We start from the raw sequence: 12,393 nt of genomic DNA on the forward strand, positions 1-12,393 counted from the left end.
CCAAATTCCCACCACTTTCTGGGTGGCCATCCCCACCTGGCCACATTACACTGCCATATGGATGTGGTCACAGCCCACAGACAATATATCAGCAGTCTCTACTGGTTTTTCCAGTAGTCATGTATGGATGTATGAGTTGGACCATAAAGAAGGTTGAGCACCAAAGAATTGACACTTTCAAATTGTGGTGCTGGATAAGACTCTTGAGGGTCCCTTGGACAGCAAGGAGATCAAACTAGTCAATCCTAAAGGAAATCAATGCTGAATATTCATAGGAAGGACTGATACTGAAGCTCCAATACTTTGGTCACCTGATACAAAGATCCAACTCATTGGAAAAGACCCTAATGTTAGGAAAATTTGAGGGCAGGAGAAGAAGGGGGTGACAGAGAATGAGATGGTTAGATAGCATCATCGACTCAATGGACATGAGCTTGAGCAAACTCCAATAAATAGGGACAGGGAATCCTGGCATGCTGCAGTCCATGGGGTCTCAAAGAGTCGGACATGACTTCACAAATGAACAACAATAAGAACCCCTCTGCCCTTGGTTATACTCATCCAATGTACCTCTCAACGTGCTGAACCAAAGCTGGGAGAATATCCAATGTAAAATGATCTCTTACCTTCTCATTCCTCCTTTCTCTTTCTCTGTCCTTTTCACTATCTCACAGGGTCCAGATTCCTGGAGATGACTTAATGGAGCACAGAGGTATTTTTGGTACACTCTGGGGAACTACCTAAGCTGGGTAAATCAGAATGCATTGTTGAAAAGCTAAAGGGGAAGATTAAAGGAATTTATAATTCCTCTTTCAAGATAACACCTGGCTTGTGAGGTTATTTTCCTGCTGAATAATTCTATTTAACTTGTCAGAGGAAGAATATTAACTTGCCCTTTCTTTTTGCATTCCTTCTCTTATAAATCATGATCTAGCCTCAGGATGATGGATGCTTCAAGTCAGCTAGAGCAAAGGCCAAGAAAGGAAGAAAGCAAAAGAGAAAAACACATTAATAGTTTTCAAAGCATCCCTTCCATAAAGCCATGATGACTAGCTATCATGATAATTATCCTTTCCTTTCTTCCTCTAATTTGCCTTAGAGCTTCTCAACTTTATATCATGCATAGGAATTTATGTGAACGTGTGGGCCTTGTTGAAAATCTGGTTCAAACAAATCAACTGCTAAATGTTTTTTAGGAAATGAAGGAAACCTGGTATTAGATAGTATCAATAAATCACTGTTAATTTTGTTGTTTTAATGTCATTATAGCTAGGTTTAAAAGAATTTTTTTAATGTAAACAAGCGACTGATTTCTATGACCCACTTTAAAATATTGCAGCAAAATAGAAGGTGGAAAGGCTAATTGGTAGATAAACCAAATATGGCAAAATGCTGAGTCAAAACTGAGTGATGGCTCCAGAGAGATTTTTCTGTACACTATTTCTGTGTGTGGTAGACATTTTTTAAATTAAAAGACTTTCAAATTACATGGGGAACTATAAAATACAACCCTTGGAGAAGGAAATGGCAACCCACTCCAGTATTCTTGCCTGGAGAAGTCCTTGGACAGAAGAGCCTGGTGGGCTACAATCCACGGGGTCACAAAGAGTCAGACATGACTGAGCAATTAACACATATACACATAAAATACAAATAAGGTGTGCCACACTTAATAATCAGGTCAAGAGTAATATTGATTATATGCGACTTTCGCCTTACAGGATCAAGTGTAACTCAACCTAATGGCAAGGCCCATCCGATCATCCATTGTCAGCACTGAGTTTTATCAGTTTTACAACGTTTGGGAGGTCTCAATGAGGCTAAATTTTTTTCATAGATATATTACCTAGTAAATGTTTAGAAAGTCTTTCAAAATGGCAATTTTTTGTCCTCTAAGAGTAGATTTGATTTTTAGAAATCACCAAAAGCCTTTTACAGCTACCTGGCAAAGAAACAGGGAGAATGGTCAGCCCTCATTTTTAACCTCCTAACCTTTTTTTTCTTGTTTATGTGGCTGTATCAGGTCTTAGTTGCGGCACATGGGATCTTCATTGCATCATGTGGGGTCTTTCCTTGTGGTGCACATGTTCAGTAGTTGCAGTACTCAGGTTTAGTTGCTCTGCTGCATGTGGGATCTTAGTTCCCTGACCAGGGGTCAAACCCGCATCTCTTGTATTGCAGAACGGAGTCTTAACCACTGAACCACCAGGGAAGTCCCTATCCCCTAGTATTAAAAAGGACTTGGCCTCATTTATTCCCCAGGCCCTACTGATGGCCTTCTGGAAAGCCTTGCTCATTCAGAAGATGTACGTATCTCCCACTGACGTCAGCTCGCTAAAGGAAACCATCTCTCAAATTTGACAGACATAACACTCCCCTGAATGACACTAACAGTGTTGAAGATGACAGCTATAATGCATGTTGCACCAAGTTCCGGGCATTATACAGACACGGTACCTCTCAAAAATTTCCAGAAAAGTGCCTCAATGCATGGAATGAGTAAGAGAGCCCAGATGGTTGTAAAAATGTAGCCTAAAGCCAACTAGAGCAAGTGCAAAATTTCATAGAAGTCTCTTGTTTATATTTGAAAAGAACATGACTTTTACACTCTGTTCCTCATAATGGTACTATCTAACAGTTATTGAGCACTTAAAAGAGATGCTCTTTTAAGCTTTCTCTATATATTAATTCTCTACCTTTTTGGTGTTTTTTCTATGAAGCTGGCACTATTATTACTCTATTCTGCAGGTGAGAAAACTGAGGTACAGTGAGGTTAACTTGTTTACTTGAGATTGCACAGCCAGCAAGCGTCAGAGCCAGAATTTGGACCCAGACAGTCTGACTCCAGAGACCATGTCCTTTACCACTATGATGTGTTTCCTCCATAGTGTATTCACACTTTCTTTAAGTTAAAAAAGAATCAGTGGCATCTGGTAATTTACTGTCCACCTGTAACACTGGAACATCATAGCCAGCCTGTGCTTTCTCAAGGCCCCAACATGTATGACTGTGGGATCAGAGTTATGACTACCCAGGTGGAAAAACGCAAACATGTGCTATTATCTCCAGTCCTCACAATGAAAGAGCAAAGTAAATATTTTTATTTTGTTTAAAACTTTGCCAAACCCAGGGTGACTCCCTTCTCTGGGACAGGCCTTACTTTCATTCTTTGTAAAATATAATGAGGGGCTTCTCTAGTGGCTCAGTGGTAAAGAATCTACCTGCCAATGCAAGAGACACAGGTTCAATCCCTGATCCGGGAAGATCCCACATTGCTGCGGAGCAACTAAGCCTGTGCACCACCACTGCTGAGCCTGTGCTCGAACCCAGGAGTCGCAGCTACTGGAGGAGGCCACGTACCCTAGAGCCCTCACTCTGAAACAAGAGAAGCCTCTGCAATAAGAAGCCCCCACTCGCCACAACTAGAGAAAAGCCCATACAGGAATGAAGACCCAGCACAGCCAAAAATAAACAAATAAACAAAATCATTTTTTAAAAAACCAATGAAACCAAAAAGGAGTGAGGGATCAGACAAAGGTTTATTCCACTGTCCCCTTTGGTCTTTACCAATGGCAAACCTGCAAGGTTGCTGCTTCTCAGATCTCTTTGAATCAAATGTCACACACACAGGCATGCGCATATAAAGGGACACAAACGTACATACACATGCACATGTACATGTGTGTACACACACACAATCTAAGCTTAGGTCAGTTGGCCCTAAGAACAAGCACCAGTCATGTTCCATGGGGACAGCACAGCTTCAGGTGACAAGTAATAAACGGACAATGGAGACACATGTTGAGGCCCCACAGAATCAGCTCTGTCCCAGTAGAATGAACTCTAGCCTTCAGTGCCTGTTTAGACCTTCTGAAGTCAGAAAATTCACAGAAAGAATTTTCCTGACAAGCAGTGAAATACTAGGACATGCACCCTCTTCGAGTCAGTCACACTTGATTGACCCCCAACTGGTCTGGCCTACAGTTCTGTGGCTGTGGGCAAGTGTACTCACCAAGCCTCCTTTTCCTTATCCACAGAACAGTCAAAGTAACAATACCGCATCTGTGTGATGACCACACAAGTTTCTTCCAGGACTAAATGAGACAACACGTAGGAAGGTACTAACGTTGTGCTTGGTGAATCATAAGATCTCAGTAAATAGAATTTATTTGGAGTCATAATAGTATGTGTACTGTATACGCACACACTCAGTGTATTTGCACAATCATTTCAGGAAACCATCCTAAGAAGGACCAGAGTACGCCCTGAGGTCACATAGAAATGTGGTTCCCCTTGTAACTTTTTATGCTGTTGGAATGTCTAAAATACACATATACATACTCCTTTCTCAGAAATGTTTTTATTGCTTACTGAGCATGGCCCCACCCATCAGAACAAGACCCAGTGTCCCCCTCAGTCAGTCTCTCCCATCAGGAAGCTTCCATAAGCCTCTTATCCTTCTCCATCAGAGGGCAGACAGACTGAAAACCACAATCACAGAAACTAACCAATCTAATCACATGGACCACAGCCTTGCCTAACTCAATGAAACTACGAGCCGTGCCGTGTAGGGCCACCCAAGATGGACAGATCGTGGTGGAGAGTTCTGACAAAATGTGGTCCACTGGAGAAGGGAATGGCAAACCACTTCAGTATTCTTGCCTTGAGATCCCCATGAACAGTATGAAAAGGCAAAAAGATAGGACACTGAAAGATGAACTCCCCAGGCCGGTAGGTGCCCAATATGCTACTGGAGATCAGTGGAGAAATAACTCCAGAAAGAATGAAGAGACGGAGCCAAAGCGAAAACAACACTCAGTTGTGGATGTGACTGGTGATGGAAGCAAGGTCCAATGCTGTAAAGAGCAATATTGCATAGGAACCTGGAATGTTAGGTCCACGAATCAAGGCAAATTGGAAGTGGTCAAACAGGAGATGGCAAGAGTGAACATTGACATTTTAGGTATCAGTGAACAAAAATGGACTGGAATGGGTGACTTTAACTCAGATGACCATTATATCTACTACTGTGGGCAAGAATCCCTTAGAAGAAATGGAGTAGCCATCGTAGTCAACAAAAAAATCTGAAATGCAGTACTTAGATGCAATCTCAAAAACATCACAATGATCTCTGTTTGTTTCCAAGGCAAACCATTCAATATCACCATAATCCAAGTCTATGCCTCAACCGGTAATGCTGAAGAAGCTGAAGCTGAATGGTTCTGTGAAGACCTACAAGACCTTCTAGAACTAACACCCAAAAAAGATGCCCTTTTCATTATAGGGGACTGGAATGCAAAAGTAGGAAGTCAAGAAACACCTAGCTGCTGCTGCTGCTAAGTCACTTCAGTCGTGTCCGACTCTGTGAGACCCAGAGACGGTGGCCCACCAGGCTCCCCCATCCCTGGGATTCTCCAGGCAAGAACACTGGAGTAGGTTGCCATTTCCTTCTCCAATGCATGAAAGTGGAAAGTGAAAGTGAAGTCACTCAGTCATGTCGGACTCTTCGCGACCCCATGGACTGCAGCCTACCAGGCTCCACCATCTGTGGGATTTTCCAGGCAAGAGTACTGGAGTGGGTTGCCATTGCCTTCTCTGGAAACACCTTGAGTAACAGGCAAATTTGGCCTTGGAGTACAGAATGAAGCAGGGCAAAGGCTAATAGAGTTTTGCAATGAGAACGCACTGGTAATAGCAAACACCCTATTCCAACAACACAAGAGAAGACTCTACACGTGGACATCACCAGATGGTCAACACCGAAATCAGATTGATTATATTCTTTGCAGCCAAAGATGGAGAAGCTCTATACAGTCAGCAAAAAGAACACTGGGAGCTGACTGTGGCTCAAATCATGAACTCCTTATTGCCAAATTCAATCTTAAACTGAAGAAAATAGGAAAAACCACTAGACCATTCAGGTATGACCTAAATCAAATCCCTTATGATTATACAGTGGAAGTGAGAAATAGATTTAAGGGGCTAGATCTGATAGACAGAGTGCCTGATGAACTATGGACGGAGGTTCGTGATATTGTACAAGAGACAGGGAGCAAGACCATCCCCAAGAAAAAGAAATGCAAAAGAGCAAAATGGCTGTCTGAGGAGGCCTTACAAAGAGCTGTGAAAAGAAGAGAAGCAAAAAGCAAAGGAGAAAACGAAAGATAAACCCATTTGAATGCAGAGTTCCAAAGAATAGCAAGGAAAGATAAGAAAGTCTTCCTCAGTGATCAGTGCAAAGAAATAGAGGAAAACAACAGATTGGGAAACACTAGAGATCTCTTCAAGAAAATTAGAGATACCAAGGGAACATTTCATGCAAAGATGGGCTCAATAAAGGACAGAAATGGTAGGGACCTAACAGAAGCAGAAGATATTAAGAAGAGGTGGCAAGAATACACAGAAGAACTGTACAAAAAAGATCTTCACAACCCAGATAATCATGATGGTGTGATCACTCACCTAGAGCCAGACATCCTGGAATGTGAAGTCAAGTGGGCCTTAGGAAGCATCACTACCAACAAAGCTAGTGGAGGTGATGGAATTCCAGTTGAGCTATTTCAAATCCTGAAAGATGATGCTGTGAAAGTGCTGCACTCAATAGGACAGCAAATTTGGAAAACTCAGCAATGGCCACAGAACTGGAAAAGGTCAGTTTTCATCCCAAAGAAAGGCAGTGCCAAAGAATGCTCAAAGTACCGCACAATTGCACTCATCTCACATGGTAGCAAAGTAATGCTCAAAATTCTCCAAGCCAGGTTTCAACAATATGTGAAACGTGAACTTCTAGATATTCAAGCTGGTTTTAGAAAAGGCAGAGGAACCAGAGATCAAATTGCCAACATCTGTTGGATCATCAAAAAAGCAAGAGAATTCCAGAAAAACATCTATTTCTGCTTTATTGACTATGCCAAAGCCTTTGACTGTGTGGATCACAACAAACTGAAAAATTCTTCAAGAGATGGGAATACCAGGCCACCTGATCTGCCTCTTGAGAAACCTTTTTGCAAGTCAGGAAGAAACAGAACTGGACATGAAACAGCAGACTGGTTCCAAATAGGAAAAGGAGTACGTCAAGGCTGTATATTGTCACCCTGCTTATTTAACTTATATGCAGAGTACATCATGAGAAATGCTGGGCTGGATGAAGCACAAGCTGGAATCAAGATTGCCGGGAGAAATATCAATAACCTCAGATATGCAGATGATACCACCCTTATGGCAGGAAGTGGAGAAGAACTAAAGAGCCTCTTGATGATAGTGAAAGAGGAGAATGAAAAAGCTGACTTAAAGCTCAACATTCAGAAAACAAAGATCATGGCATCTGGTCCCATCTCTTCATGGCAAAAAAATGGAGAAACAATGGAAACAGTGGCTGACTTTATTTTGGGGGGCTCCAAAATCACTGGAGATGTTAACTGCAGCCACAAAATTAAAAGACACTTACTCCTTGGAAGTAAAGTTATGACCAACCTAGACAGCATATTAAAAAGCAGAGACACTACTTTGCCAACAAAGATCTGCCTAATCAAGGCTATGGTTTTTCCAGTAGTCATATATGGATGTGAGAGTTGGACTATAAAGAAAGCTGAGCACCGAAGAATTGATGCTTTTGAACTGTGGTGTTGGAGAAGACTCTTGAGAGTCCCTTGGACTGCAAGGAGATCGAACCAGTCCCTCCTAAAGGAAAGCAGTCCTGAATAGTCATTGGAAGGTCTGATGCTGAAGCTGAAACTTCAATACTTTGGCCACTTGATGCGAAGAGCTGACTCATTTGAAAAGACCCTGATGCTGGGAAAAGATTGAAGGCAGGAGGAGAAGGGGATGACAGAGGATGAGATGGTTGGATGGCATCACCGACTCAATGGGCATGATTGTGAGTGAACTCCGGGAGTTGGTGATGGACTGGGAGGCCTGGCGTGCCCCAGCTCAAAGAGTCAGACATGACTGGGCGAATGAACTGAACTGAACTGTGGTTGTTTGGCTTCCCCAGTAGTTCAACTGGTAGTGAATCCACCTAAAATGTAGGAGACCCCGGTTCGATTCCTGGGTCAGGAAGATCCCCTAGAGAAGGGATAAGCTACCCACTCCAGTATTCTTGAGCTTCTCTGGTGGCTCAGACGGTAAAGTATCCACCTGTAATGCGGGAGACCTGGGTTCAAACCCTGGGTTGGGAAGATCCCCCTGGAGGAGGGGATGGCAACCCACTCCAGTATTCTTTCCTGGAGAATCCCCATGGACAGAGGAGCCTAGTGGGTTACAATCCATGGGGTCGCAAAGAGTTGGACACGACTAAGCGACTAAGCATAGCATAGCACTGTGGTTGTTTGTTATGAGCTTTTGGAAGACCAGATCATGTGATCTGGAGCCTGTTCCTGGGGCCTCTTTTGCCTCCATCCTCTCACAGGCAGACCCACTGAAGTCCTGGCTGAAGGATCAGACTTTACCTACCTTGAATGTATAACTACCAGCATGTACAATAATCGACAGGAAGTAAAGCCAACACTTTCACTCTGCCTGCTCAACGTGGTTCTAAGTGCCCTACCAGGCTAAGCAGTTTGCCTAGGGTTACGGAGTTGGAATATGGCAGAGCTGTGACCGGAACCCTGATAGTCAGGCTCCATCCCTGCACTTCATCATTAGGCTATAGTGCTTCCAGCCACGCTATATTTCTTGCCAAATATTAGCCACTATTCCACAGTCTGACAGGAACCTGCAACCCTGCCTAGTCTTTGCCTTTAGACCAACACCTTCCCTGAATCCGAGCCCCCAAGCAGGAGCTCAGAGCTCTTGCTCGGCCTCCCAGAGAGCCCTGCCCCATCCCTCTCTCCCCAGCCTAGCTTGCCGGCAGGAAGCTAGCTAGCAGCTAGCTATAGAGCCAGAGCACCTCCCGTCAGTTCAGTCCACTGAAGCTGACTGGGTGCCTCCCCCACCCCCAATAGTTTCTGGAATCAAGGCTGATACTGTTACACCCCCTGAGACCCTCAGCAAGCTGGGGGACGAAGGAGGTCCCGTTAACAATTCAGATGTTACTGGCTCAGAGCCCTCACCTGCTGATGAAGAATCTGCCTTCCTCAAAGCCTCCCCTCGGGTTTTCTGAGACATCTCACAAGCACTGGGCTCTGCGCTACCCTCAAGGGCACCTGTGGCTTGGAAGCTTCTAGGGGCTCCTCCTTGCCACCGCTGCTACCAGTGAGAATGGCTTTTCCTTCCCAGGACCCCCAGAGCTGCACCTTTCTGTCCTCGGGACAGACCTTGAATCAACACACATTCACTGGGAAGAGAGCCCTCTCCTCAAACTGTATCTCACTTTGCCAGCTGGGCCCCAAAACAGCTTTGCTCGGAACCGAATCTCGCAAAGGGTTTTGTAAGAACCACATCCTAAGCCTTTGCCTTGGACCCCTCTATTCAGAAGACTGGGACCTAAACCTTGGGAACAACACTAGCAGTGAGGTTTCATCAACCTCTCCCTCCCTCACATTTTCATCCTCCCCTCTCCTCTGACTCCAGGGACTTGTGAACAACGTCCTCCTCAGCGGCTCCAGTTCCCCACAAGCATACCCTGGGAGGCCATGGTCAGGAGCTCAAATGGCCAGGGCATGCTCTAAGTTTCCCCTGGGCTCAACTGGATCCATCCATGACAACAAGTGCCTGATGACAGCAGTCATGGTTAAGTATGCACAGTGGGCTGGATCATTTACACACAATGAGTCATTAAACCCCCATTTGCAAATTAAGTAACAGTATCCCTAGACACAGGGGCTTCCCAGCTAGCACTAGTGGTAAAGAACCTGTCTGCCAATCTAGGAGACCTAAGAGATGCAGGTTTAATCCCTGGGTCCGGATGATCCCCTGGAGGAGGGCATGGCAACCCATTCCAGTATTCTTGCCTTGGGAATCCCATGGACAGAGGAGTCTGGTGGGTTACAGTCCATACTGCTGCTGCTGCTAAGTCGCTTCAGTCATGTCTGACTCTGTGCGATCCCGTAGATGGCAGCCCACTGGGCTCTGCCGTCCCTGGGATTCTCCAGGCAAGAACACTGGAGTGGGTTGCCATTTCCTTCTCCATAGGGTCGCAAAAAGTCAGACACAACTGAGAACACACACACACATGCACGCACATCCCCAGTAACAAACAGGTGGACACAGAGAGATTTAGTGATGACCCCAAGACTATGAGAGCAGCAAGTGAAGTTTTAATACTAAGATTCAAGCCCAGTTGCTCCCCAACTGTGCTTTTCCCAGCTTACCATTCATGTCCAGCCTGTGGTCTCTAACTAAGGGTGTCTCCTCAGCCCCTATTCTATGCCCTAGAGGCAGGATGAAGGTGGGGTTGCGGGGAGGGTGGAGCACGAAAACTCAGGCCAGGCTGGGAGCATGGGTTTCTAGCTGTCTGATGTTTCAGTCCTAATGGTCATAGGGAATTATCAAGACTGAGGGAAGAGCGGAGAGGGAGGGGACATGCTTCTTGAATTGTATATAGCTCAAGAAATTCAAAATAGCCCCTCTCCCTAGGGATTGAGGAAGACTCTGGATTCCCAAGACTCCAGGGGTTCTCAGAGGAGGCATGTGTCCCTTTATGGGATGCTAAGTGATTTTGATGTGCCAGGTTTATTTTAGGCAAGAAGAGGAAAAGGAAGAGGGAAGCATGAGAGTATCATGTGCAAACTATTTAATAGAGTTGGGTTTTTGTCAGGGGAGAACATTTTGGGCTCTTGTCCCTCTTTCCTGTACCAGGCAGGTATCCCAGACAGCAGTTCTTGCCAGTGGAAGAACATGAAAGTAGAAATTGCTGCTCTGTAACCTAGTATTACAGGTGAGTGGGAGGCGCCCAGGATGCCAACAGAGCCAGGCTCTCAGGAAGGCTCAGTTTGATCTCATCCACATATCAAGCATTAATCACACATGTGCTGAGTACTCTGATAGCACCATGAATCATGTAGCCATAATCATATAATTATACCAGGTATGGTTATCCCTATTTTAACAGTGAGAAAACCAAGCTTTAGCAAAATGAAGTGCCAAGGTCACATAGCTGGAGAATGTCAACCTTGTGGTTCAAACCAGCATTCTGGGGCTCTGGACCCAGTGTCTCCCCACACCAAGGGCCCTACTCACATTCTAGTGAGGACTCACTCCTGCACTTGGACAAGTGTCATACCCTGTGATAAGGGCTGTGCCAGGGAAGCAGAGCGGTTCAGAGAATAGACTCTGAACTTGGACAAACCTAGCAGTACCACCCGCCTCTGCAGCCTACCAGCCGTGTGGTTCGTTATTTAAACTCTCTACATCTGAGTTTTCTCATCTGTAACATGCAGATATCCAGTCCTACCTCATAGGAGTGGTGAGGATTAAAGAAGAAATGAAAATCCCATAGCCCAGCATCTGGCACGTAGCAGCAGCTGACTAAGCAGGAGCTGCTGTTATCATGATTGAAATAAGGCATGTAGGAGGAAGTGTGTGAGAGAGAGATGCTGGACCCAAAACCAGACCCAGTGGGGTTATTCCTGGGCAATTGGAGTCGCAGTGGGCAACCCCTTGTCTAAGGGTTGGCAGGAGCCTATAAGCACTTGGGACAAGAAATAACTATAGCTCTAGCTATCTTCCACCTTCTGACTGGGAAGAGAGGATGCCAGGAACCTAAGCCTAAGCAGGGAAGCTGAGATGTCAGAAGAATGGAGTAAGCTTTCCTGTCCAGGGGACCCTCTCCATGCAGTCTCACACCCAGATGCCCAGAGCCGTGTCCTCCTTGGCTCATTCCTAGCTACATGGCCTTGAGAAGGAACTTTGTCTCTCTGAGATGCAGTTTCCTCATCTTTAAATTGCGCAGGGGAGAAGGCAATGGCACCCCACTCCAGTACTCTTGCCTGGAAAATCCCATGAACGGAGGAGCCTGGCGGGCTGCAGTCCATGGGGTCACTGAGTCGGACACGACTGAGCAACTCCACTTTCACTTTTCACTTTCATGCCCTGGAGAAGGAAATGGCAACCCACTCCAGTACTCTTGCCTGGAGAATCCCAGGGACGGGGGAGCCTGGTGGGCTGCCGTCTGTGGGGTCGCACAGAGTCGGACATGACTGACGTGACTAAGCAGCAGCAGCAGCATGGCAACCCACTCCAGTATTCTTGCCTGGAGAATTCCATGGACAGAGGAGCCTGGTGGGCTACAGTCTATGGAGTCACAAAGAGTCAGACACGACTGAGCAACTAACACAACACAACAATATGCCTATCTCACTAAGAAAAAGAATGCAGGGGACTTCCCTGGTGATCCAAAGGTTAGGATTATATACTTCCTGCAGGGGGCACAGGTTTGATCCCTGGTCTGGGAACTAAGATCTCACATGCCTCACGGCACAGCCAAAAAAAGAATGCATGCGAGCCATCCAGTGC

Source organism: Giraffa tippelskirchi, chromosome 5, assembly GCF_054371585.1.
Source record: "Giraffa tippelskirchi isolate mGirTip1 chromosome 5, T2T-mGirTip1v1.2.pri, whole genome shotgun sequence".
In the NCBI taxonomy this organism is placed as follows: domain Eukaryota; kingdom Metazoa; phylum Chordata; class Mammalia; order Artiodactyla; family Giraffidae; genus Giraffa; species Giraffa tippelskirchi.